Below are 22,886 nucleotides of genomic sequence, written 5' to 3'. Positions count from 1 at the left end.
TGCACTACTGAACTCTAACATCTGCTGCACTGCAAGTCAGTCAACCACACCCTGGGAGAAGAGGACTGTCTCAGAGTTTAAGAGGAGTTTGTTTTAATGAGTTGCAGATTTGTAGTGCAAAATCTGGTGGAAGGATCAAACTGAGAACCAGGGCTTTCATTACAATTGGTAAGTTTCTAGCCCTCTTGGTTGACGATAGAGAGTAGCCACTTTATTGAGAGTATGAGATGCAAAATAGGAAAAAAGTAGCATTGTGAATTGGATCAATTTCTGCTGTTAAATTACTGAGCGTAGTTTCAGATTACACATAAACATGGGCAGAAGGAATGGAGCAGTACCAACATTCTCATTTATAGATACAATAAAGTTCAATAATTTCAATCACTTGAGGATGATTGTGGAACAATCACAAAAAATAAGATATCAAATGAATAATTTTTTAAAAAAATACTTTATTGAAACAATACTTTAAAAACAAACAAACAAACAAACAAACAAACAAACAAACAAACGAGTATTTGGGCAATTTGACATGTACAGTACATTAGCCAGAGGATTAGCTACTTACCCAGGTAGTTCTGGTAGGAGAAATACTCATTTATATATGTAACATGTCAGTAAAAAAAAAAATCACATATCTGCTGCTTGCCAGCACCACAAAAACATTGATTAAAGTCATGAATCTTCATTAATTTTTATGGCGGTGCTTTGTCTTTTGTTTTTAAACAGGATGACAAAAAAATCACCAACAAATCACTGAACACATCTGTGGACTCATAAATGATCCTATGAGTTGACGGAGTTTTGAAGGGATTCCTTGTAAAAATTAAGAGGCTCCATAAAGATTTGTGCTTCAAATCTGTGTTTTTATGCCATGGTGGTGCTGGAAAGCATGAGATCCATTATTTTTTATGGCTCAGGGCTAAGACCACAATTTGCTTCATCCAGAGGTGGTGTGTCCTGTTTTTGCTGCCTGTATTGAAACAGGAAGGTACCACACTCCTGGCAAAGCCTCCCTTACCTGTGTTGTGAGCTCTAATTAGAACCCACAGAGTTCTTGCAACATCACACAGAATGCCTGAGATCTCATGAGATTTTGGTGAGATCTTACAGGAACTTGCTGGAAGCTGCAGGGGCATCACCTCTTGGCATTGCACTGCCTGAGGTGGCTGCCTCATTCTGCCTCATGGGCAAGCCAGCCCTGGCCTCACCTCTGAAAGTAGGGGGAACCAAAGTAGGGACTCCAAGGAGGATCTTCCTTTGTGGACAGGGCAGCTTCATGAGAAAGAACTCCACAATGCACCTGCAGGCATCTTGTGACTTTTTTATCTGCCTGACTTAGCAGATTTGGCAAGTAACTTTGTACATAAAATGGCTCAGGTGACAGCATGCTGTTTGGGTCATGGTAGGAGATTGCAGGAATTGTTGAATGCTGTCAGTTGGACTGTGAATTTGAGTGATGACCTTTTTTTGGAAGAGATTATCCGAGGAAGAAGTTCAAAAATTGCAAGAAGTCAGGGAACTCTATTGTTTGCAGCACTTTTGCAAGCAACTGAACTAAGGACTTGGCTGTGGACTTTAGAACAGCAAGAACTTTGAAGCAAAGAACCCTCTCTGGGCTCAGAGAGACAAGACTACTTGTAACATCTGAAAAGAGGGTATTTTTGTATAGTGGTGTGTGTTAGTGTTGGTCTAGTAAAGACAATTCTGCTAAAACGCTGTTTTCAGTAGTGAGTTTAACTCAGGCATAGGCAAACTCGGCCCTCCAGATGTTTTGGGATTACAACTCCCATCAACCCTAGCTAATAGGACCAGTGGTCAGGGATGATGGGAGTTGTAGTCCCAAAACATCTGGAGGGCCGAGTTTGCCTATGCCTGGTTTAACTACTTGATTGAGCTTCTGCGGCTCATACACCCAATGCCTAAACAAGATTTCCAGCAGAAAAGCATTATCTCTACTTTTAATTCTTTTCAGAACCTTCTTTCTATCTGTGGTACTACCTCAGCCCACACATTTCTTCTCTGGGCTTTTGACCTGGTGAACACATACTCAAGGTCTGGATTGGGATACAGTTGCCTACACCTTGGCCCAATCCTGACACTTCCTCATTTTTTCACTCCCCGTTTTATATAAGCATGCATTTTCAGGATATTATGATTGAGTAAATGACACTGACAATAGGTTTGCATAGAGGCAAACATTCTCTGAGAAATCAATTGTTGTTTCATACTGGTCAAATTCCTCTTGGATTTACCTAGACTTTTAAAGTCCAATTTGCAATAAGGAATAGCTATTAGTGAGTCTAGTCATAGCCTGTTTATCTCCTCCTCCTGAGGAAATTTGTCCCACCCATTCAGAGCAGAAACAGGCAGCTCTCCTTGCCCGCCTGCAACATGAGGGAATTGGGTTGTGAGAAGAAGGGTTTAAACACTTTGTGTTTATTTTGTCCCAGATAACTCTTTCCCCTGTCCTTCACAAGAGCACAGTAGCTGTCATGCTCAGCTGTAAATGACATATTGCGTTTACTATCTATGTTCTGAGTTAGCATAGAAAATATATATAAAACAGTGCTCTATTGATTCTCATAGGTGCAGTAGTGTCCTTTGGTATGTGTATAAGGCTTCACCACACATACTGATTAAAGGCTGATTATGTCACCTGAAATTACATAGGAAGGTGCTTATTCCAAGTCAGAACATTGGTCAATTTGCTCATTATAGTCCACTGATTGACAGTGGCTCTGAAGGGAATCCCCCCCCCCCACCGTCTTAGGTCAGGGACTGAACCTGAGACTTTAGCATACAAAGCATATACTGCCATTGTACTTGACTACAACCCTTCTCCAGCCACTGTAATGGACTCATTGTAATATACCATAGCACACCATCCAAAAACAGCTGTATGTTTCTGGATAGGGGCCTGTAAGAGCCTTACCTCTTACTATGTATTTGGACATGCATCTGATCCCTGTAGTATGCCCCAAAGATTCCATCTATCTGCAAGACTAGTTGCATAAATAGATTGTACATTCAATGTGCCATGGACCTGTGGCTTATTCATAGTGAAGAATGCTTATCTAATACGAAGAAAATAGAGCACATGTACCACATCCCCCCAATCAATTTCTTTGGTGGATTTCAGTTCTTTGGGAGTCTCCAAAGGAGATACACAATGTTGCCAGTTGGCAATGCCCCAAATAATATTCAAATATAGTCTATGCAGCTGGCCTACAAACAAAAAATCACAAAAGACAGATGTGAAGATTAGTTGTTTGCAGATCATCACTAATGCCGGCTAAGATGTGACTCACCTGTCTCGGTCATTCTTTACATCAAAGGAGTTTTCATAGGACTTTTCTTTTGAAAAGCATGTAAGAATTGATTGTGCATACAAAGACCCATACGAATTCCCCTGTCGTGCTGTTTTGAAGGGTGGTCCAACCTTCTGGAGAAGTTTTGAGTTTCCATCCTCATTACACTGATGGAAATGGAGGTCTTCACTAGATTAAAGAGCCTTCCTTCAGTAAAGGGACAACTTCTGCCAGTGGAAGACTAGAAGTGGATATAACCCAATTATTGTAAAAAATAATAAAGAGTGGTGAGTGTGTGAATACAATTTCATGAAGTCCACAGTTACAGCTCCCAACCAGCAAATGTTAGCACGTGTTCAAGACAATGGCACGACCTACTCATGGCTAATGTAAGGACACAAGAAGATCTTTGCTGGGTCAAAGTCAGGAGGTCCTTCCTGCTAGTCAAACAACCTGTTTCTAATGATGGCCAGCATACATGTAGGGGATGAAGGCAACATTCCCTCTCTGGTTGCTTATTCCCAAGCAACTAGTATTGCCTCTGACTGTTGCATTTCCATTTAGCTACTATAACTAACAGTGAATCTTATTGATTTCATAAGTACATAGGCATGACTGATTTGTTCTGGGCCGATCCGTTTCCTAGGGTAAGGATATAAGAGCAGGGAAATTTGGGGGGTGGGGGTGGGGAGAGAACGCTTGCATTTCCTGGCAGTCTTTGTGAACAGCCTATATGTTATCCTTGGTCTTAACTTGGGACAGATCCATTTCTAGCGCCTTATAAATTTTAACTGGGTGTGGATGGAAAGATGCCCTTTTGGGAACGCAGATTCAAAGTTCCTCAGTTCCTCAGTTCCCATGGAAACTGGCTTGGGAATGATTGATGAGGCCACGATATGAAGGGGAGAATCATAGATCCACCTACAGTATTTTCATGCTTTTCCTCAACTCCAGGGTGTGTTTCAAATAGGTAGATACTGACATTAAGACTATGCTGACCTCCAAACAATGGTTCTCCCCATAAAGACCCAGGCATATCTTAGAACAGGCCTGTCCAACCAGTTAATCATGATCTACTGGTCGATTGCGGGCTGTCCCTGGTGGATCCTGGTTGATTGTGTGATCTCCACTGATCGACGCCCCCCCAAGCTCAACAGCTTTGGTCAATCCAATGAGTAGATCACTGCCAGTTTATTTATAGTGGGAGTAGATCACAGTTTCTTGGAAGCTGGACACCCCTGTCTTAGAACATTCAGGCAACAACATCCCCATGCCATATTTTGCTTTATAGCAACAGAGCAGATATTTCACTGCTCTACCCATTTTATAGACCGGGGGAAAATGAGGCTGAGGCGCTGTCCAAAGCCTCTGGTGAATCCATCAGTAAAGTTGTGTTGTTCCTTTTCATTCTTGGTAGGGCTGCTGCTATTTGAGATGGCACTTTAGTAAGATAGCTTACAGGTGAAGCTTTACCAATCACAGAGATTCAATGACAGAGAAGTGTCACCTGCTGCATTTCTGCTTGTGTCATAAGCACAAGATCCCTACAAGATTTTTTTTTTTTTTAATTTGGAGCCAATCTCCCGAGTCCCATTCAAGTAGTGTGTTCATTGCACAACATTGGGTTGTGCGTCAAGATTGGGGGAGGGAGTGTACAAAGACAAGGTACAGCAACTATCATTTTTATTTATGACTCTAAGTTGATTCCAAGTGAAATTCCAGCCCAGTAGAAAAATGCAGAGAATTGAGAGCATCTTTGACTTAATGGACGTCTTACATTTCACTCTTCCCCTATCTGATATAGGATTGTCACAGGCAAGCCTTAATGGATTTTCCATTCTGTGAATTTTATCTCTCTTCTCTTTCCTTCTTGCTTTCCTTCCTTCACCATGGCTGTAAGATGCTTTATTTATGAATGCCTGAGTTCATAAATGTCAGCATTTCCGTTGCAGTGCTCCAGGATGTTGGCTCTCGCCTCTGCCTGTGGAATCAATTCTGCCTTATCGGATTCATCTCATACACGGACTCTGTGACCGAGAGACATTGGATCCGGCAGTGGTACTTCATCTGCATCAACAATTGCTTATCTCTTTGGGTAATCTCTGAAGGAGTCTTCTCTGCAGCGGAATGGCTTATTTAATTATTAGTATGATTAGGATCTTATATTGGGGGAGGGGGTGTCTGTGCGTGTGCAGATATTTATGTTTCAGGAGTGTCTTTCAGAGCCTGTGAAGAATCTAAAAAGCATCTATGGTGGGAGAAAATAAGTTTTAAGATGATATGCTCAAAGGTGCAGCCTGAACTTTGCACTGGATTGCCCTAGTGGTAAAATTCTGTGATTAGTTTCTGATTATATAAGTTCTACCCAGTGCTGTTTTGGAAAGTGTGGGGGGGGGACCTGTAGCCCACCCAGCAGGTCTCTCCATCCACACACACCCTGGCACCATTCCCATTGCGTGGACACACACACACACACACACACACACACACACACAAACACACTCCCTCAGGTCATACTCCTCCTCACCCCTTGACTCTGAACAAGGATGGGTCATTTTTCTCCCTTGTCACAGCATGCTGGGCAGGGAGGTTTAAATCTCTGTGCCCAGGGTGCCATGATGGAAGTGAACATCACTGCCTCTTCACCTGATCTGCCCCAAGCAGGAAAGGAGGAGAGGGTGTGATCAGGGGAGAGAAAGGATGAGGTATGTGTCTAACAATGGCAAGTGTGTAGGATTATGCCAAGTGTCTTTGTGTGTCTGTATACAAATGAGTGAAAGATGCAAATTAAATGCAGCTCTCACGGTTTGGACACATTTGCACAGTTCTGAACCATTTGCTTGCCTTGGTTGTAGCCTTTAATTGGATGGCTTGTGCCTCCATTCTCTGTAACCCTAAACCACTGTGCCCATCACAAGAGGCAGAAATTAACATTGGAACATTGCCCCCCCCTATTCTCACCATCACTGCATCTCCATACTAGGGAAAGCTGTGTCCTTTGAATTTCTGCCTGTTGGATAGCTGTGAAAAATACAGAAGTGGTTCTGCAAAAGAACAAACAGACAATATGTCAGTTATACCCTGTTAAATTAATGTTTAAAATCAGGGCACTAAAGCCCATCCCAGGCTTAATCACTTATACTCTTTGTTTACTTTTGCTGAGATAAGAAATGTAGATAGTGATATTTCTTTCAGAGATGAATCAGTATGAAAATATTTCCCCCCTCATGTTGCATATGTGTCATCGTGATTCAAGTCTTCAGAATCCCTCTTTCCTCATCTCCTGTTGCTGAAACATTGCCAATTTTCAATGTGATGTTTCCCAGAAAAAGGCTCAGAGAATACTGGTTTTTCCCAGATGGCCTGTCTCCCTTTTTATACTTTTCCTTTCTGTATATTCAGAAGGAATAAAAGTTTACAGTCATGAGATTTCATAGATCCTGTGCTTTGTGATTGTGAGATTATCTCAAATCACTTGCTCCCAAGATGGCCTGGCTGGGACTATTTCAAAAATCCTCATCTTTTTATGTTATTCCCTATATACTCAGTAGGATAAGAGAGCTCTCTGGGATGAATAACTACAGTGGAGCTATAGTTTCCCCCCCACACACATAACTAGCATTCCCAGCACTATATCTCCCAGGATTCCTTTTTGGAGGGTGGGTGGCAGCATGATTTAAATATGCTTTGGATGTATGGGGTGTACTCAGTCTGCCCACCTCCCTTATCCCCTCTCCTTTTACCAAGCATGCACAAAAGTTACTTTAAATCTCTGGTTCAGGCTTCCTGGTCTTTGACTTGAATTCTTGACCCAGACCCATTATTACTATCAGTTCTGTTTCCTGGTGGGATTCATTAACTTTTTGCCTTTGCTCCAGCACATCTCTGGTCATGACCCTTGGATTTCTCTTGGATTTCTCCTCTGAAACCTTTTAGGTGCATTCCATAGATGTCAACTCACTGGGGCCAAGAGCACCCACAAAATTCCCCATAAAGGGGCCGGGCACCCACAAATTTCAGGGCCAGGGCCATGCACACTGCATGGCACCCATGGCCCGTGGCACCCACAGTTGTGGGGCCAAGCTGGCACTCTTGCTAAGGACTTTATAATAGGGACACTTTTTCTACTAGATTGCATACATTTTATGCTAGTTTTTAACTGTCTTGAGTTTCCCCAAATAATCCTGTGTATTGCTATCTGGTACTGGAGCTGAAGATGGCCAGTTAAGAGATCCTAGCCTCTTCTCACATAACTTTTCTGAGATGAGAGAATAACTGCTAAACCTTTACAAGTTTGTAGTGTAACAATGCCCCAATATTTTCAGTTGGGTGTGCTACACCTTTACAGCAACTTGCCAGTCTGCTGAGGTGGTATAAGGACAATGTGTAATTCAGGCTAGGGGCTGAACTCTATGTTACAGTAAATGAGTAGATGCAGCTGAAATGGGAAAACTGCACACATATACTCCAATAGCATGATGGCCAATCCATAGCCCTCCTGAGGTTGTTAGATTTCCAATTCCCAACTGCCCCCAGCCAGCAGGGACAATGGTTAGAGAGGACAGGTGCTGCAGTCCAAAAATCTCTGGGGAGCTGCAGCTTTTCACTCCTGCAGTAGAACTTAACTCATGTCATGAGGTCACCCATTATTTTCACCACCATTCCATATCATTGGCTATTACATCACACTGCTGCTCAGTGAGTTCCGCATACTCAAGAGGACATTGGGCTAGTATTTCTTAATCAGCAGAATCCCTTTCCCCGTGTCAAATTGCTTTTAAACTTTAGGAGGACCTCCCAAAGTAGATAGTGGTGCGGCATTAGGGAATTTGCTGCTCAAAGGAAGGAAAGCCAAATGTCCCTGTGGTCACACCCAAGTTAGGTTCTTCTAGATGTTGCAGAGAGGGAAATGAGAACTCAATGTACATTCAGGGATGCTCGAGGAATAAGATTTCTTTGAATTCAGGTGTGAACCAACCCAATCTGTACCTTCTAGACTAAGGTAAGCATCAAGACAGAATTTATCCTTCAAGATTTTAAACTTTTTTCAAATTTTGCAATACAACTCTTGGCTCAGAAAAAGCACACCAAAAATACATTATAAATTGTTATTTTTAGAATAAATGATTTTTAGATAAAATACATCAAAGTTAACTGTATTTAAACAGTGTTTTGTGAAAAGATACTGTGTTTGTTTATTTAAAAAGCATTTCTGAGCCTCTTAATACTCAAAACCCTCTATAAATAGTATAAATCTTCAGCCAAGGCAGAAAATGTATGTCATCTCAGTTTTGTGATAAAATAAGTATTTAAATTCATATGTAAATTCAAATGTGCACCCAGAGTTGTTTTAAAACTGTGTTAATGCAGAAATGGAATGGAAAGGATTTATGGCCCGATTCTATCATTCTATGTATGAATTTATGCAAAATTGACAAGGGCCAGAAATAATCTCATCCACCCAACCCTATGTGCAGCTACAATTTTCAAGCATTCAGTGCACATTTAGCGTAACCTCCAGCTTCGCCCTAATCCTGTGGACCAAGTTAACTCATAAGGATATCCACCTGCTGAAGATCCATCCTGATGAAAGCAAGCATCAGACGATATTCTCCTAAAGTGAAGTAGCTCTAGAGATGGCCATGAGGCTCAGAATAGAACAGAGAGAAGCAGCTTGCTAGGTGTGTCGCTACTGCATACTGGGAGGCAGAGCGGCGAGGCAGCAGGGAGATTAGCACAGTAGAGCAGGAGTACTGATTAGCTCCGCCAGTATGTTTGCACCACGCTGACCTCCATGCCACCTCATCTCTCACTCTCTAGTTCAGCAACAGTGACCACCTGCTAGGAAGCTAGTGTAGTAGTGGCTCCACCCCACCAAGAGAGCCACTTCTGGGAGTAGGTCTAACAAGGGAAGTCTGTGGCAAAAGCCCTCCCACTACCCTAATATTAATTTTCACAGAGCCCAAAGGCAGGTAGCTTCCTGTTTTACTTGTCCCGTCCCCGTCCTCCCCAGTTAGGTCATCGTATTTATTTTCTTGTTTTCCTTGCTTGGGCTAACAGAGTTTTGTGTTTCTGGTCTTAATTATTCCTCTTATTCCCCATATGTCATCATCAGTGCTAGAAGGGTTTTAAAACACATCTGTTAATAGCGGTTGTGGGTGGAAACACAACAGAGTGGCTAAGCTCAAGGTGTTACATGATCAGCTTTCTCCTATGTGTCGTTGATGGAGGAGCTTCCTTCCAGCTTCTGCGTTCTTCCAGGTCTGATTGCTGGAAGTGAGAATCGGCTGAGATTCCTGGGCCTAATTAAAGCTTATCCAAATTTAGAGTCCACAAACAACCATCCTTTTCAAATCGCTCATCATTTGCTTTGCTACTTGGCTACACACACAGAGAGAATAATAAATAATAAATTTTTATTTATAACCCCCCTCTCCCCAGCCAAAGCCGGGCTCAGGGCGGCTAACAACAATAAAAACAGCACAGTTTACATAAAATCACAATCAATTAATTAAAATACGTTCTAAAATCAATTCAGAATCAAATTAATAGCAACCATTGGGCTAGAGTTCTATGAAAATTACAGAAGGATAGAGGGGGTCAGACTGTTCCTTGGCCAAAGGCCTGGTGGAACAGCTCTGTCTTGCAGGCCCTGCGGAAAGATGTCAAGTCACTCAGGGCCTTAGTCTCTTGTGACAGAGCGTTCCACCAGATCGGGGCCACGGCCAAAAAAGCCAGCCTAACCTACCTGTGGCCCGGGATCTCCAAGATGTTTTTATTTTCAGACCATAAGGTCCTCCGTGGGACATACCAGGAGAGGCAGTCCCATAGGTATGAGGGTCCTAGGCCGTATAAGGCTTTAAAGATTAAAACCAGCACCTTAAACCTGATCATGTACTCCACCGGGAGCCAGTGCAGCTGGTATAGCACCGGGTGATTTCTCAAGATCAATACATTAACCAATATTCCATTAACCAATCTTCTTCTTTGGCGATCACTTGTAGCCGAGTAAGATTGTCTTCCATAAATCCGGTTTTAACAATGAGTCCGTAAGTGACTGCGGAGGCCAATTCTGGATCCACACGTCCTTCCACAGTGGGGACATTGGTTTCTGGGCAGGAGTTGATCACGGTGTGGATTTGCCAAGTGTGCCTTCCTCTTAGCACGTTTCTCCCTTGCGTCCTGAGTTCAAGTGTCTTCAAAGCCCATGGCACCTTTGGTAAAGGCTGTTCTCCAACTGGAGGGCTCACAGGCCAGTGTTTCCCAGTTGTCAGTGTTTATACTACATTTTTTTACACTCGTTTCAGGAAAGATTAGACATGGAGGATAAGGCTATCAATGGGTACTAGGCACAATGGCTAAATTAAACCTCCAACATCAGAAGTGCTTTGTCTCTGAGGCCACATCTAAACTATACATTTAAAGCAGTGTCACACTATTTTAGACAGTCACAGACTTCTTCCAAAGAATGCCAAGAACTGTAGTTTGTTAAAGGTGCTGAGATTTGTTATGAGACCGCAGTAACCCTCTCAGAGCTACAATTCTCAGGGGGGTTTAGCAGTCAATCCGTTTTCCCAGGCAGCTCTGGGAATTGCTGATTACATGAAAACATCTGATTACAGTGCTCCAAATACTGTACATCTGTGGCCTAAATTAAGCAACTGGTATAATAGCACCTGGTCCTAGCTAGTACCACTGACTCCAGATCTGCATTAGAAATGCACAGCCATAACTCCCTGCCCTTTCTGCTTTTCTCCTCTCCTCTCCTCCACAATAAAACAAAGTTCTGTTGAAGTCCGATTAGGGAGACTCCACTGCACAAACTGTAATTTACAGAATATATATATATATATATATATATATATATATATATATATATATGAGAAACCCTTGCCAAGACTTTTATGGGTACCACTTTAGATGATCGAGCCAATGCAGTATTTGTTCAGTCAAGGACATTAAATTCTGCTGAACAAATGGGTGGATTGTTAGTGGAGTCTGATGTATTCCAGGGAATGAGAAGCTATAATATTGTTCACTTAAACAGAGGGGAGAAAACCATTTAGTCTGTATTTCTTGATTTGTTTTAAAAAAGGAATATTGTAGATATGGGGGATTCTCAACCACACTCATCCAAAAGAGGTACACCCAACAGTCTAAGGGCCAAACCAGCAATGACATTAATATTATACATAATATGCCTGTCTTTCATTTGAAATCTGTATTGCTTGAAAAGCAGCAATTAAAAGACAGAAGAATTTCAGCCACCACAAGGGGTATAGGAAATGCATGCTGAGCTTTAAATGGTCCCACCCACAGCAGCTTTGCTGCAGTCACTGGGGTAAATGGGATGAGGGACACAAAAATCTACAATTAAAACCCTATTTATAACAAAAATTGTACTTAAATATTTTATCATAAAAATATGCATTTAAAAACTCATTTTGTTCCATTTCTGTATCACAAAATCCAGAGAATCTGAAGGGTAATTAAGTTCTAATCCACATATTTGTCCCATATTTGTCCTATTTCCCAAGCACTACTGCTTTCATAGGAGGTTAAGCATTGAGACATACTTTCTCTTCATTATTACTTTTGGTCACAGTCCATAGAGAAGGAGGATGGTTTGCAGTATCAGCAGCCCAGCAATTTGAGCATAGCCAAGGGGCCTACTGGGAAGTTCTGCATCTTGCTTAAGGGCACTGGGTTCACTTGGGATACCAGAAATTCAGCTGTCCAAAGGCACACACCCCTCCTGTTGATACTAGTATGAGGACAGCTGAGAGAATGCTGGCAGCAACATTGACAGTGGAGGAAGACATGTTTCTTGTTGTAGCTCCCCAAAAGAGTTTCCAGCACCCTATCAAAATGACGCGGGTGGGATTTCTGCTACCATTGTCTTCCAGCAAGCAGTCTCCTTGTGATGCAGCTTGATGCAAATGGTGATGGAATAGACTGATGCCTGTCGTTGCTCTATTTTGCACTTAACTGGTGCTATGCATCCATAGCTCACACACAGAATTCTGTTTGGGTTTCTTGTGGTCCACCTGAGTTATTCTCTAACTAGGCAGCCCCGACTCTCTGTCTCTGTATCTCCTGCTCTATCTTATTTGCAATTTGTTAACGTTTCTGCTAGGTGTTTTTTCTTTCTTTCTAGAATTCCGAGGTTTCAGAGTATCAAGGCTCCTTCCACACCATTGGAAGGTGGGACAGTTAGGCATGCTGTTCTAGTGCATTGCCTATCAAAACAATTACCTGTCAGCTCAGAACATGACTGTCCTCCAGTCAGGTGTGCTGGATATATGGGGCACAAAGGACTTCAGCCCCTTCAATATTTTGAGGCGGGGGTGGAGCCCCCCAATATTGAGAGGGCTGCTATCCTCTGCTGCATCGAGTGAGTGCCATTGTGCTGGGTGGGAGGCTTGGAGAGCTTCCCAGTAGGTGTGGCCCAACGGGGGATGGGGTGTTGCACATGTGATGCACACATGACAGCCCCCCCCATGTGGGGCCCAACTTAGCTTGCCTGCATCTAGTAGCCCCAAAACAAGCATATTAGAAATAGTGATGGTGGTGAGAAGACTTCAGAAGAGACCATGGAGAGGAGCAGAAAAGACTGCAAAGTCACATCATATAGAGAGAGCATGCCTGCTGGCATGAATGAAAATAACCATGAATCTTGGGGGAAGTAAGTGGAATAAAAAGAAGTAGTAGTAGGAACAGTTTGACAAGCTGGCTGGAAAAATAAATGCAAAAATACCACTATAAGGCTACACCATCTGATTGTACCCTCTCTCTCATAGATGCTATTTTCAATACAGCTTGTATTATCTGACTAAAACTGGATGTTCTATTTTCTGATATGCATAATGGAATTTGTGGGTTTGTTTTGCAAATGAAAGAACTCAGTGCTTGCTATGAATATATTTCAATTTGTGTAGGCAGCTCTGGGCAGCTTATGATTTGCATGGAACATAATGAAACACACATAAATAACATCAACCAACTTTACCTTCTATCCAGTTGACTTTGTATCAACACATCTCAAGGTGTTTTACAGAGTGTTCAAGCACTTTGTCAACAGTCTTCAGAGCAGCTGTGGTGGCGGGGAAGAAAAAGTGAAGTTAATTAAATTTAACAACAGTCAAACTCCTGGAATACTGAATATCAAATTCCAGAATGTAGAGGTCAAATTAACTATTTTGTGCTCAGTATGTTTCTGTGGAAACATGTAAGGACAGTGCTGGTCTGATTAAAAAGACCTAATTTGAACCAGTAGTTAGAGGGAAGATGTCTAGAGAAAGCTCATGATCTCCACTCATTCACCTGCTATTCCATCTAAGTGTATCTTCCCAGGACTGGTTCATACTTTGCCCAATAAGACAAGTTTTACATGCAGTTGGTGAGAGCTTTTTTCAAGGCTGAGCTGTAGTTGGCTATTGGACATGAGCCAGAAGCCAAGTTAGGAAATCAGAGCCAAGGGTCAGGACCAAAAGCTCAAGCTAGGAGCCAGAGTCACAGACCAAGGCCAGGAATCAGGGCCAAGGAACCAAGGTTAGGAGGAATGCACAGAAGCTTTTGAGAGCCAGGATGATGTCTTGCTCAGGCAGAAACCCTTTTATAGCCCTCCCTGTCCAGGAGAGCCCAGTGGATAGGAAAACAACCCAAAGCTGGAGCTTGCTTCACTGCCAAGCTGCAGGTTCCAAGCTGCAGGTCTGATAGTTTATCAGATGGATCCACTGTACACAGAAGCAAAGCCAGCTGTTCTCACTCCAGGGGCTCCTAACAGCCATCATGCATACAACCACTAGTATGAACCAGGGTCTACATAAGAAGGCACCATTCATGGGACTGCCTGCTCCTCATTTTCTCTAGTACAATTTCTTGTTCATGCTAGAGCAGTGGTGGGGAACTTTCAGCCCAAAGGCCCAATTAGGCCTGGCATGGGTCCCAAAGCTGTTCCCCCGAAACCACAACTGCCTGCTCCGCAATCCAACTTCTGTTTCCTATCATTGCAAGGATTTCCACTTGAGAAATAGAACCTTCCCCCTCTCCTAAACAGCCTCCCAATATCTGCTCAGGAGGCCTAAAGGAACCCCTGGAACAGATTTAAGTGGTGCATAGGGAGAGGACAGGGGGAAGTTGCATTGCACAGGTGGAAATGTATGTGCTGATGGGATGTATTAGTTGGATATCACCCTTGATATTATATAGGGCATTAGCTGAGGAACAGGTATAGGTGTGATTACAAACTAGCAGCTGTAGTAGCTAGAGGCTCCACCCATGGCAGGGGAGAGCATTCGAGTTCACAACTTACTTTTGCACCTCACTGATTATGCAACCTACACGTTTGGCCAAAAGTATGAAGCCGACCCTTTTAGGAAGTTCTAACTCCCAATCCAGAATAGGTTTTTGTGAGTCCCCACAGAGCAGGAACTGTACTATCACCCGAATTCTACTTTAGAGACCTTCTGCTTCCAAGCATGTCATTTAAAGACCCATGTTTAAAGACCCTGTGTAACAAAAATTGTATGGAAACCTGCGGTTACAACTGCATGAATTAAGGTGCCACAACTCCATATATGTCCACATTCATAAATACAACAAAATCCTAAATTCTAACTGCAGAAGAGGGAATTAATATGACTTAATTATAAGGGGGCAAGGTTGAGGGATTCAGCAGGATACAGTTTGAGTTATCTAGTATCTCCTTTATTCTTCATTTGTTGTATTCCACAGTCATCAGCAAGATGGTTTTCTTCTTGATAAGAATTAACTGCTGCTTGCAATGGTTTGTATAGGTCATCTTGATAAATTGGCCAATGTGAGGAAGTAGCAAAGTTAACTCTCCCAGATAAAAATAGCTCTGAACTCCTTATCCTCTGTTATTGCTGATGCCTTTCCTTTTCCTCTGATGCAATCAAATCAACATTGCATGAAAAATCTAAAAATAAAGTCCCTTTTATATAAAAATCAAGTGTGAGATGCTCATGGTCCCTTAGCAACCTGCTAAAAGCTAACCAGAGACTCTTGTTATCAGCAAAAAAGAAATTCCACATCAATGTGGTAGAAGCACAAAGTTATAAACAACTCAACTTACTCTCCATTAAGTATGAAGTATTGCATCTCCAATCTACCATTATTCAGCAGGCACAAGTCTTATCTGGCATGCAGTACATGAGTGTCACAGAGCACATGAGACACCAGTTGTTGGCAACCAGTGACCATAGTTAAGAAGCTCAACCACCTCTCTGTCTTTTACACTGTCATGGAAGGCACAGAGCATGCACACCAAGCAGGCAGCTAAACAAAAGCTTTATTGTGTCCTTATATAAGAAGAGAACTGCTCAAGAAACCTCTGACTCAACTTGTACAACTATGTCCACTGCCACTATAGAGAATAACATGATCCACACACAACTCCAATTTCTTTGGACAATTTTACAGTAAAACTCACAGGATTATTTTGGAGAAGGTTTCTTCCTCTCAGCCTAACCCACCTGACAGGGTTATTGTATGGCTAAATGTCACCTTGAACTCCTTAGAGGAAGGCCTGCATTCAAATTAGATATTATATTTTAAGGCATGAACTGCAAACTGCAATAGGGGCACAAACATGATTCTCCCCATTGGAGAAATCATTTAATTTCCCCACAGTTTGTTTCTAATGGATCAACTTATGCGAGGATCAATTTACCTGACTAAGAGAAGAAACATATCCCTTAAATTGACAAAGGCATATTTTGTTTAACAGAGCACTGGGAATGAGTAAATGGTTGTTGACCTTCTCTGTATCCTAATACCACCAAAGTGAGTCCTCTGTTGAGTTACAAGAAAGAAGGAATGATTCTAGGAATGAAAACATCTCAGAATTCTTGGCAGAAAAGAAACTCTTGTGTATCTATGGGAAGCCAATGGGAATGCAACAAACCACATCATCATGGAGCATATTTACTTAGTATTTGTATTGTTACACTCACTCCATTTCTCAGAGCAGCGGGCTGTTCCAGGGGGTCCAGCACTTATCCAAGTTTTGGGTTTTTTTTGAAGATGATAACTGGAGCCTCATGGTGTTTTGTAATGTTTGTGTTTCTTGTCAGTTATACATATTGATGAGCATAGGTGGAGACACAACTCGAAACATTGCAATGCCAAATAAACTGCAACTGCATTTGATGTCCAGAGAAGTCTAATGTTAGCTTACAGAGCTCCAAATGCTCAGCTTTGTCTCTCTCCAGAAACTGCAGTCAGTCTTCCCCCAAATGCTTCTATTGCTTCAACGTGGGTGGTGCTGTGGGTTAAATCACAGAGCCTAGGACTTGCCGATCAGAAGGTCGACGGTTCAAATCCCCGCGATGGGGTGAGCTCCCGTTGCTTGGTCCCTGCTCCTGCCAACCTAGCAGTTCGAAAGCACGTCAAAGTGCAAGTAGATACCGCTCCGGCGGGAAGGTAAACGGCATTTCCGTGCGCTGCTTTGGTTCGCCAGAAGCAGCTTAGTCATGCTGGCCACATGACCCAGAAGCTGTACACTGGCTGCATTGGCCAGTAAAGCGAGATGAGCGCCACAACCCCAGAATCGGTCACAACTGGACCTAATGGCCAGGGGTCCCTTTACCTTTTACTCAACTTGCCTCTCCCTTGGACAGGAGAGAGAGGAGAAAAAGGATGAGTCATCTTCACCAACCTTCTCCTAGCCTAGGGCCATTAGTATAATTTCCCTAACAGAAGATGTGCCAGAAGGGACTATCAAAGTCATTCTGGCTTCATTAAGCCACTTTTGTCCAAATCTACATTTTATACAACATAAAATTGTTGAAATAACACGGGTGTGGCTCCTATTCTTCTCTCCTTCATCTGTGGAGCTGGACCAACCCATAGGATTCTGCATACAAATCAGGCATGCAAAGCACAAGACTTTCAACGAGCAATTGTTGAAAGTTGATTAAAGGTGCTCTTTTAATATCCTCACTTAATGAACATTGCTTAAGAAGATGTCTATTGGCAGAAAACATGTTAAGATATGTTTGAAGCTCCACTTCAATACAATAAAATTGAAACATCATTTGCACAATATTTTAAGACAACAGTACATATTAGTTTTAGAAAGTTCGAATTCATGAGGTTAGGTATATCGTTGCCAATGGCTATTAGGCAAGGCAAATGAAGACATGGAGACTCATACTAAGACAGAGTCTCCTAAAACCTGAAAACTGCTGAAAGACAATCACACTCAACAGGAAACTCAACTTGGAAAGATTGGATGGAGGGGAAATATTGTTCATCATCCTAATTGTCCCTATGACTATTAACCTGATTTTGGCAAAATAAGAATTCCTAGATAGCGTTGCAGAATGAAGAATGTCTAGCTCACTACAGATAGTGAGCTAGAAGTAGTGATGTGCCTTTTGGGTGACGTTTATCCATTTCTCCAAAATAGCATGAGATAAGGGCTGTGTACAGTCACCACCAGCCTCCACACCCAGAAAATGCCAGCCTCACTCTGAATCTGGCCCTGGATCAGTTTTGGGGTAGGCCTAAAGTTTAATTAGCTTTTTTTAAAATAATAAAAATAAAAAGCAGATTAAACATACAGTTGGGAAGGGACAAAATGAGGAGGTGCTGCATCTCCACCCCATCCCAACCAAGATCACAGGGGATCTTTCGGGTGCTTTTCTGCAAGCTTCTTCCTTTCAGGGAAGACACTTGGAAAGAAGCAGCACACAGGGTTGAAGTCTCTGCTGAACAGCCCTCTTACAGGATTGAGTCATTGAGTAGAGAATTCAATCCTGCTGGGTGCTGCTTTGCAAGGGCCTTCTTTGCAGGCAAGGAGCTTGCAAAGCAGACCTCTGCAGCGTCTCCTTCTTCCTGAACACCCTTCTTTCCCATCCCTCTTCTCACCCTTCCTTCCCATCCTTACCTCCTTCCCATTTCATGTCCTGGACTGCTCTGAGCAGCTGGATCTGACTAGGGGTGCTCCAAGGCTGTTCTCATCTGGCTTGAGTGAAACCTCGATTCCTACAAATCAGCCCAATTTGATTTGGGCTTCAGCTGAATCCAGTGCACAGCCTTCGCATAGGACACTACAAATGGCAGGGGTGAGAAATAACTGGTGAAGACCATGCATTTCCTTCTGGCTACTACAGAGAAAGTAGGAACAAGACATAGACCTTAATCTATCCTTCCAGGTTATATCAAGTCCGAAGGCAGAATGGTGGTATTCTGTGGCCATCTCCAATATTTCTAAGGCTGCAGAAAACAAGGAGTGATGTACCATGAGACAGGCCATTATGATGTAGCACTGCAGGCAGAGTCACTCATATGTCATAATTGATGGGTGACTTGTGGGCCCAAGTCAAGCTTATCTTCAATGCAACACCCCAAGCAGATCATCACCAGCTGATCTAGAAAGGCATCTTGCTCCACCTGGAGCAGAAATCTGCCACACAGATGTAAGAGAAGGAGAAGATGTCAAGATTCCGACGATATCACAGACATCGCAGCAAGAAAGGTGGTTGCCGTAAAGGGAAAGGACGTGGGAGGAAGCGAGGCAGGACAAAAAAAGGTGGTCGTGGAGGCAAAAAGAGAACAGGTGATAGTTTAGTAGTTATCTTACATTCTGTACTGCAGTATGTATCCGTCTGGAAGGGAATAACATGTTGATGCACATTCCTTTAGAACTCTGCCAATTCTCTTTCAATCCAAGAGATGACTTTATGTCAAATGGTATTCTGTCAACCAGTAAAGGAGGGGTAAGCCAATTGGGTGCCCTCTGGTACCTCCAGCCCCTATCAACTGCAGTCAGCATGGCTCATGATCTGGGATGATGGGAGTTGTAGTCAGCAGCGGAGCAAGCCGATCGGGCACCTGGGGCGGCATGCATGCCCTGCACCCAGGGACGGGGCCAGCCGCTCACACGGGTGGGGCCAGCTGACTGTGGGGCAGGGTGAGCTGGGGCAGGATGCTCCGCAGGGCCTCTGAGGAGTCTGCCTGCCTCCTCTCACTACAGCGGGCAAACCATTTGCAGGCCCTGCGATGAGTTCCGCCCGACATTTTGCCACCCCCCTCAGTGGTGGCACCCGGGACGACCCGCCTCCACTGCACCCCTTCCTCTGCCCCTGGTTGTAGCCCAACCACTTCTGGAGGACACCATGTTGGCTACCCTTGCAAGTAGAGCGTTTCAGCTGAAAACAAGAAATGTGTTACATGTGACATATGCACCTTCATAGGGTTAGAAGCAAATATTTAGGGAGGAAACAAGGAATAGGTGAAACTTGCTTAGCTCTTCTCCACCCTCTTTCCGCCCACTAGCTTGAAATTGGGTGACTGTTTAAAAAATCTTTGTGCAGACACATCTTTTCGAAAGTCTTATGCAGACACATAATGGGGTTTTGGGGTGTGTGTGTGTTAGCTGTGATGTTCCTGTACACCTATGGGGTTTGCAGTGGGCAGCCCCTTGCTGCCTCCTGGAAAAAAAGTTTCTATGTGAAATCTGTGTGTATGTTTGTGTGTGTTAACTGCTTACCATATTAGCCTAACCTTTGAAAAAACCCCATGATCGCATCATTTATTAACTGAAACAAACAAACAAACAAACAAACAAACAAGCTGATCATTCCCATCATTAAAGGAGGTTCCATGGTTAATTTTGCTCAGGAGCCAGTGTAGCTTCCTTCTCCTCCTCAGGGTTAGTCACACATGATCTTGCTAGGCTGTCTTAGCTCAGTCTTCCCAAACCTGGTGCATGCAAGTTGTAGCCACCGAAATAACATCAAAATCTGGAAGGCAGCAAGTTTAGCGAGGCTGTTCTAGGGCACCCAGCAACTTCCTCACGCATTGCCTTCTGGGGCTTGGCTACACTCCAACTGCTGCTAAACGTACCCATGTTTTGGGGGCCTGGAGGATAAGATGGTTAGATGTCTAAAAGTGATCCAGCTGGCACCAGCACACAGCGTAATTGTGCAAATCCGGAGGCCCTAGCAGGGCCTGTCATTGGTGGCAATGGGCTTGGTGGAGCCTCAACACAGAGGGGAATGTAAGATCTGAACAGCTGGGGTTATTCTTGCCACCATTTTACCTCTTTTAGAATTGCTCGAATGTTTGCTTTGTATGTCATTGATGTACAAAACATGGAGGTGTGATAGAAGTGACTAGAAGAGTGCTTCGTACAAAGGGCTGCTCTTTCCCATGCTCAGCTTGCCCAGGGTGCAGGATTTCAGTGCCTAAAGACATAATGATGCCCATATATATCTACTGGTTATGGCACTGTCCATCCCCACAACACAAAGTGACACAGTCCATTCTACCAATTTATCCAATTGGTACCCTTGGGCATATAGTTTTGATTCACCAGGAGACACCCACTAATGGTGAAAGAGGGGTGGTGATTTTTGCCATTTCCCCTTCCTTCCTCTAGCCCCTAGAGCCCATAAAAATCTGTTCTGGAGCTTCTCCTCACCATCTAAGTTGCCTCCCCTTCTCCTCCATTAGTAGGGGAGCACTAGGATGAGGTTTTGGATTCCACCACAGGCCTCAGTATATGTCTGCTGAGTTGAGATTGTGCTGGAGGAGTTGTGTGGTGACGGCTTTGACATGTTCACTTAAAGGTGTGGTAAATCAGGTTGCTGAGTGTAAAAGAAAATCTAGATATGACCATAAAAAGAAATCACCCGCAACTATAAATGAAGCACTTGATTTGATAAGTTTTTGATACAGATTTCTCACATCCATGCTCTTTAACTACTTAAATTGTAGTTAAACTATAAGGCTTTCAGTGACAAAACATGCATTTTTGCTAAAATTGCTGTTACCTGTCTCCTGATCATGTTATGGAAGGGAGGGAGGGAGGGAGAGAGGGATGGAGGGAGGGAGGGAGGAAGGAAGGAAGGAAGGAAGGAAGGAAGGAAGGAAGGAAGGATCACTTTATGAGCATTGAAATATGGATGTTTATTTTATTTATATATTTATATGCTGTCTTTCTGAATTAGGTCTACCCAACGTAGCCAATAAGAGATAAGCATAGAAATAAAATAAAGCCGTCTTTATTTTATTGATTTTCATTTTTTTAAAAATGCTTCACTTTTCCCCTCCAAGAAAAAGTTATTCAAAGTGGCTTTATCAAAATATAAACAGGAACACAAAAATAAGAATAATTCATCATAAAAACCATGGTTTTCCGACAAAAAGCAACATCATGGAACAAGGAGACAATAGAGCCAATACCAACAATTAGCCAGTTATATGAAGCAAAAAACCAGATCCGATATATTATTTAAAAAGAAATATATTCTGTCGCCAGCAGAACTCAAAAAAGGAGGCTGATTGCCACCTCTTAGGTGGGATGCCCTCGCTTGTGCCACCACCATATGTGCCTCAGAAGGCAGCAACACATGCAAGAAGGGTGCAGCGGATGATCTTAAGGCACATTCACATAGGAAGAGATGGTTCTTTTAGTACCTTGGTCCCAAGCTTTCCAGAGGCCAGAACCAGGATTTTGAATTGCACCCAGAAATGAACTGGCAGCCAGTGCAGTCCAGAAAATATGTTTCCTGTGATCCCAACACTTTGCCCCAGCAGAAGCATCCTGCGCCAACTGATGTTTCCCAGTGGTTTTCAAAGGCAGCCCCACATAAGATGCATGGCAGCAGCCCAATCAAAATGTATATAATGCATGTAGGACCAGGGTGCATTCTGATCATATCAAGACAAGCAGGGGAATTTCAAAATTTTACAAAAGGTAAGAAACCAAAAATACATTAAAATCAGGGGTGGGTTTTTTGTTCAATCAGAACTCACTGGAACTCAGTACCAGTACCTCTCAGGTGGGCACCATTGCCATTATAAGAGAACAAGGGAGGCATTCATGTTGAGTTCTGGCACCTCTTTTCCTAGAAAAATAGCACTAATTAAAATAAAATATTGCTGGTATCTCCACAGCAATAAAACACCAACAAAATGGCAGAATGATTAATAAACTAAGTTGAAAGTGACGAGAAGTTGGTTGGTTTTCAAAGCTTTCTTAAATCCTGTTATTGAGAGTGTCATCTTGGGGGAGAGTTCCATAAGGAAGAGGCCACTACTGAGAAGACTCTGCAAATTAACATGGGCTGGATTTTTTCTTTGGGAAAAAAAAAAGAATGGTGGATCTGGACCATGAATGTACTGACGTTTCTCATTGTTCTTTCTTGCCTTCAAGGCCGTCACCACTACAGGAGGTGTGTGCTATACTAACTGGACCAGTTTGGAACAAAGGAGTCCTAGCAATGCAATCACTGACTGAGCAGAACTGACATCTTTCTCCAAACAAGTCATCAGCGTACAGGGTCAGGAAATGTTAGAAAACGTTTCCAATTAAACCTACCTGGGCTGGAATTTCTGCAGCATCTTTATGTGTTACTTATAAGTCTTTTCCTTATCTTTGTAAGTGATTTTAGGAGTCATGTGCCTGCTCTGACCCAGTGGAGCTGTTTTCTGGCGTTTTGACAGATCTATGCCGTAATTAAAGCCACAGTCTCCAAATTTACCTAACTCTCAGTTTCTGAAATAATGCACAAACCAAAACACAGCCATCGTTTAAATTTA

General features: G+C 42.9%; 3 long non-coding RNA genes across 3 annotated transcripts; 1 reads left to right on the top strand and 2 right to left on the bottom strand.

Annotated features, from left to right (window-relative positions):
- Positions 1-4,977: 4,977 nt before the first annotated feature.
- On the bottom strand, positions 4,978-8,107 carry LOC310701266. Its single transcript, XR_014522966.1, has 2 exons — positions 7,075-8,107; positions 4,978-5,559 (listed from the first exon to the last, which is right to left on the bottom strand). It is a non-coding gene; the product is annotated as an uncharacterized lncRNA (long non-coding RNA).
- A 155-nt stretch (positions 8,108-8,262) lies between these two features.
- LOC310701238 lies at positions 8,263-22,676 on the top strand. The gene is made up of 3 exons (XR_014522952.1): positions 8,263-8,277; positions 18,494-18,897; positions 22,501-22,676. It is a non-coding gene; the product is annotated as an uncharacterized lncRNA (long non-coding RNA).
- On the bottom strand, positions 13,218-18,359 carry LOC310701268. The gene is made up of 2 exons (XR_014522969.1): positions 18,226-18,359; positions 13,218-13,404 (listed from the first exon to the last, which is right to left on the bottom strand). It is a non-coding gene; the product is annotated as an uncharacterized lncRNA (long non-coding RNA).
- Positions 22,677-22,886: the final 210 nt, after the last annotated feature.

This window comes from Podarcis liolepis (assembly GCF_965112155.1).
Source record: "Podarcis liolepis genome assembly, chromosome: 1".
Lineage (NCBI taxonomy): Eukaryota > Metazoa > Chordata > Lepidosauria > Squamata > Lacertidae > Podarcis > Podarcis liolepis.
The sequence above is the reverse complement of the archived record's forward strand: the minus strand, read 5'-3'. Positions and strand labels throughout refer to the sequence as shown.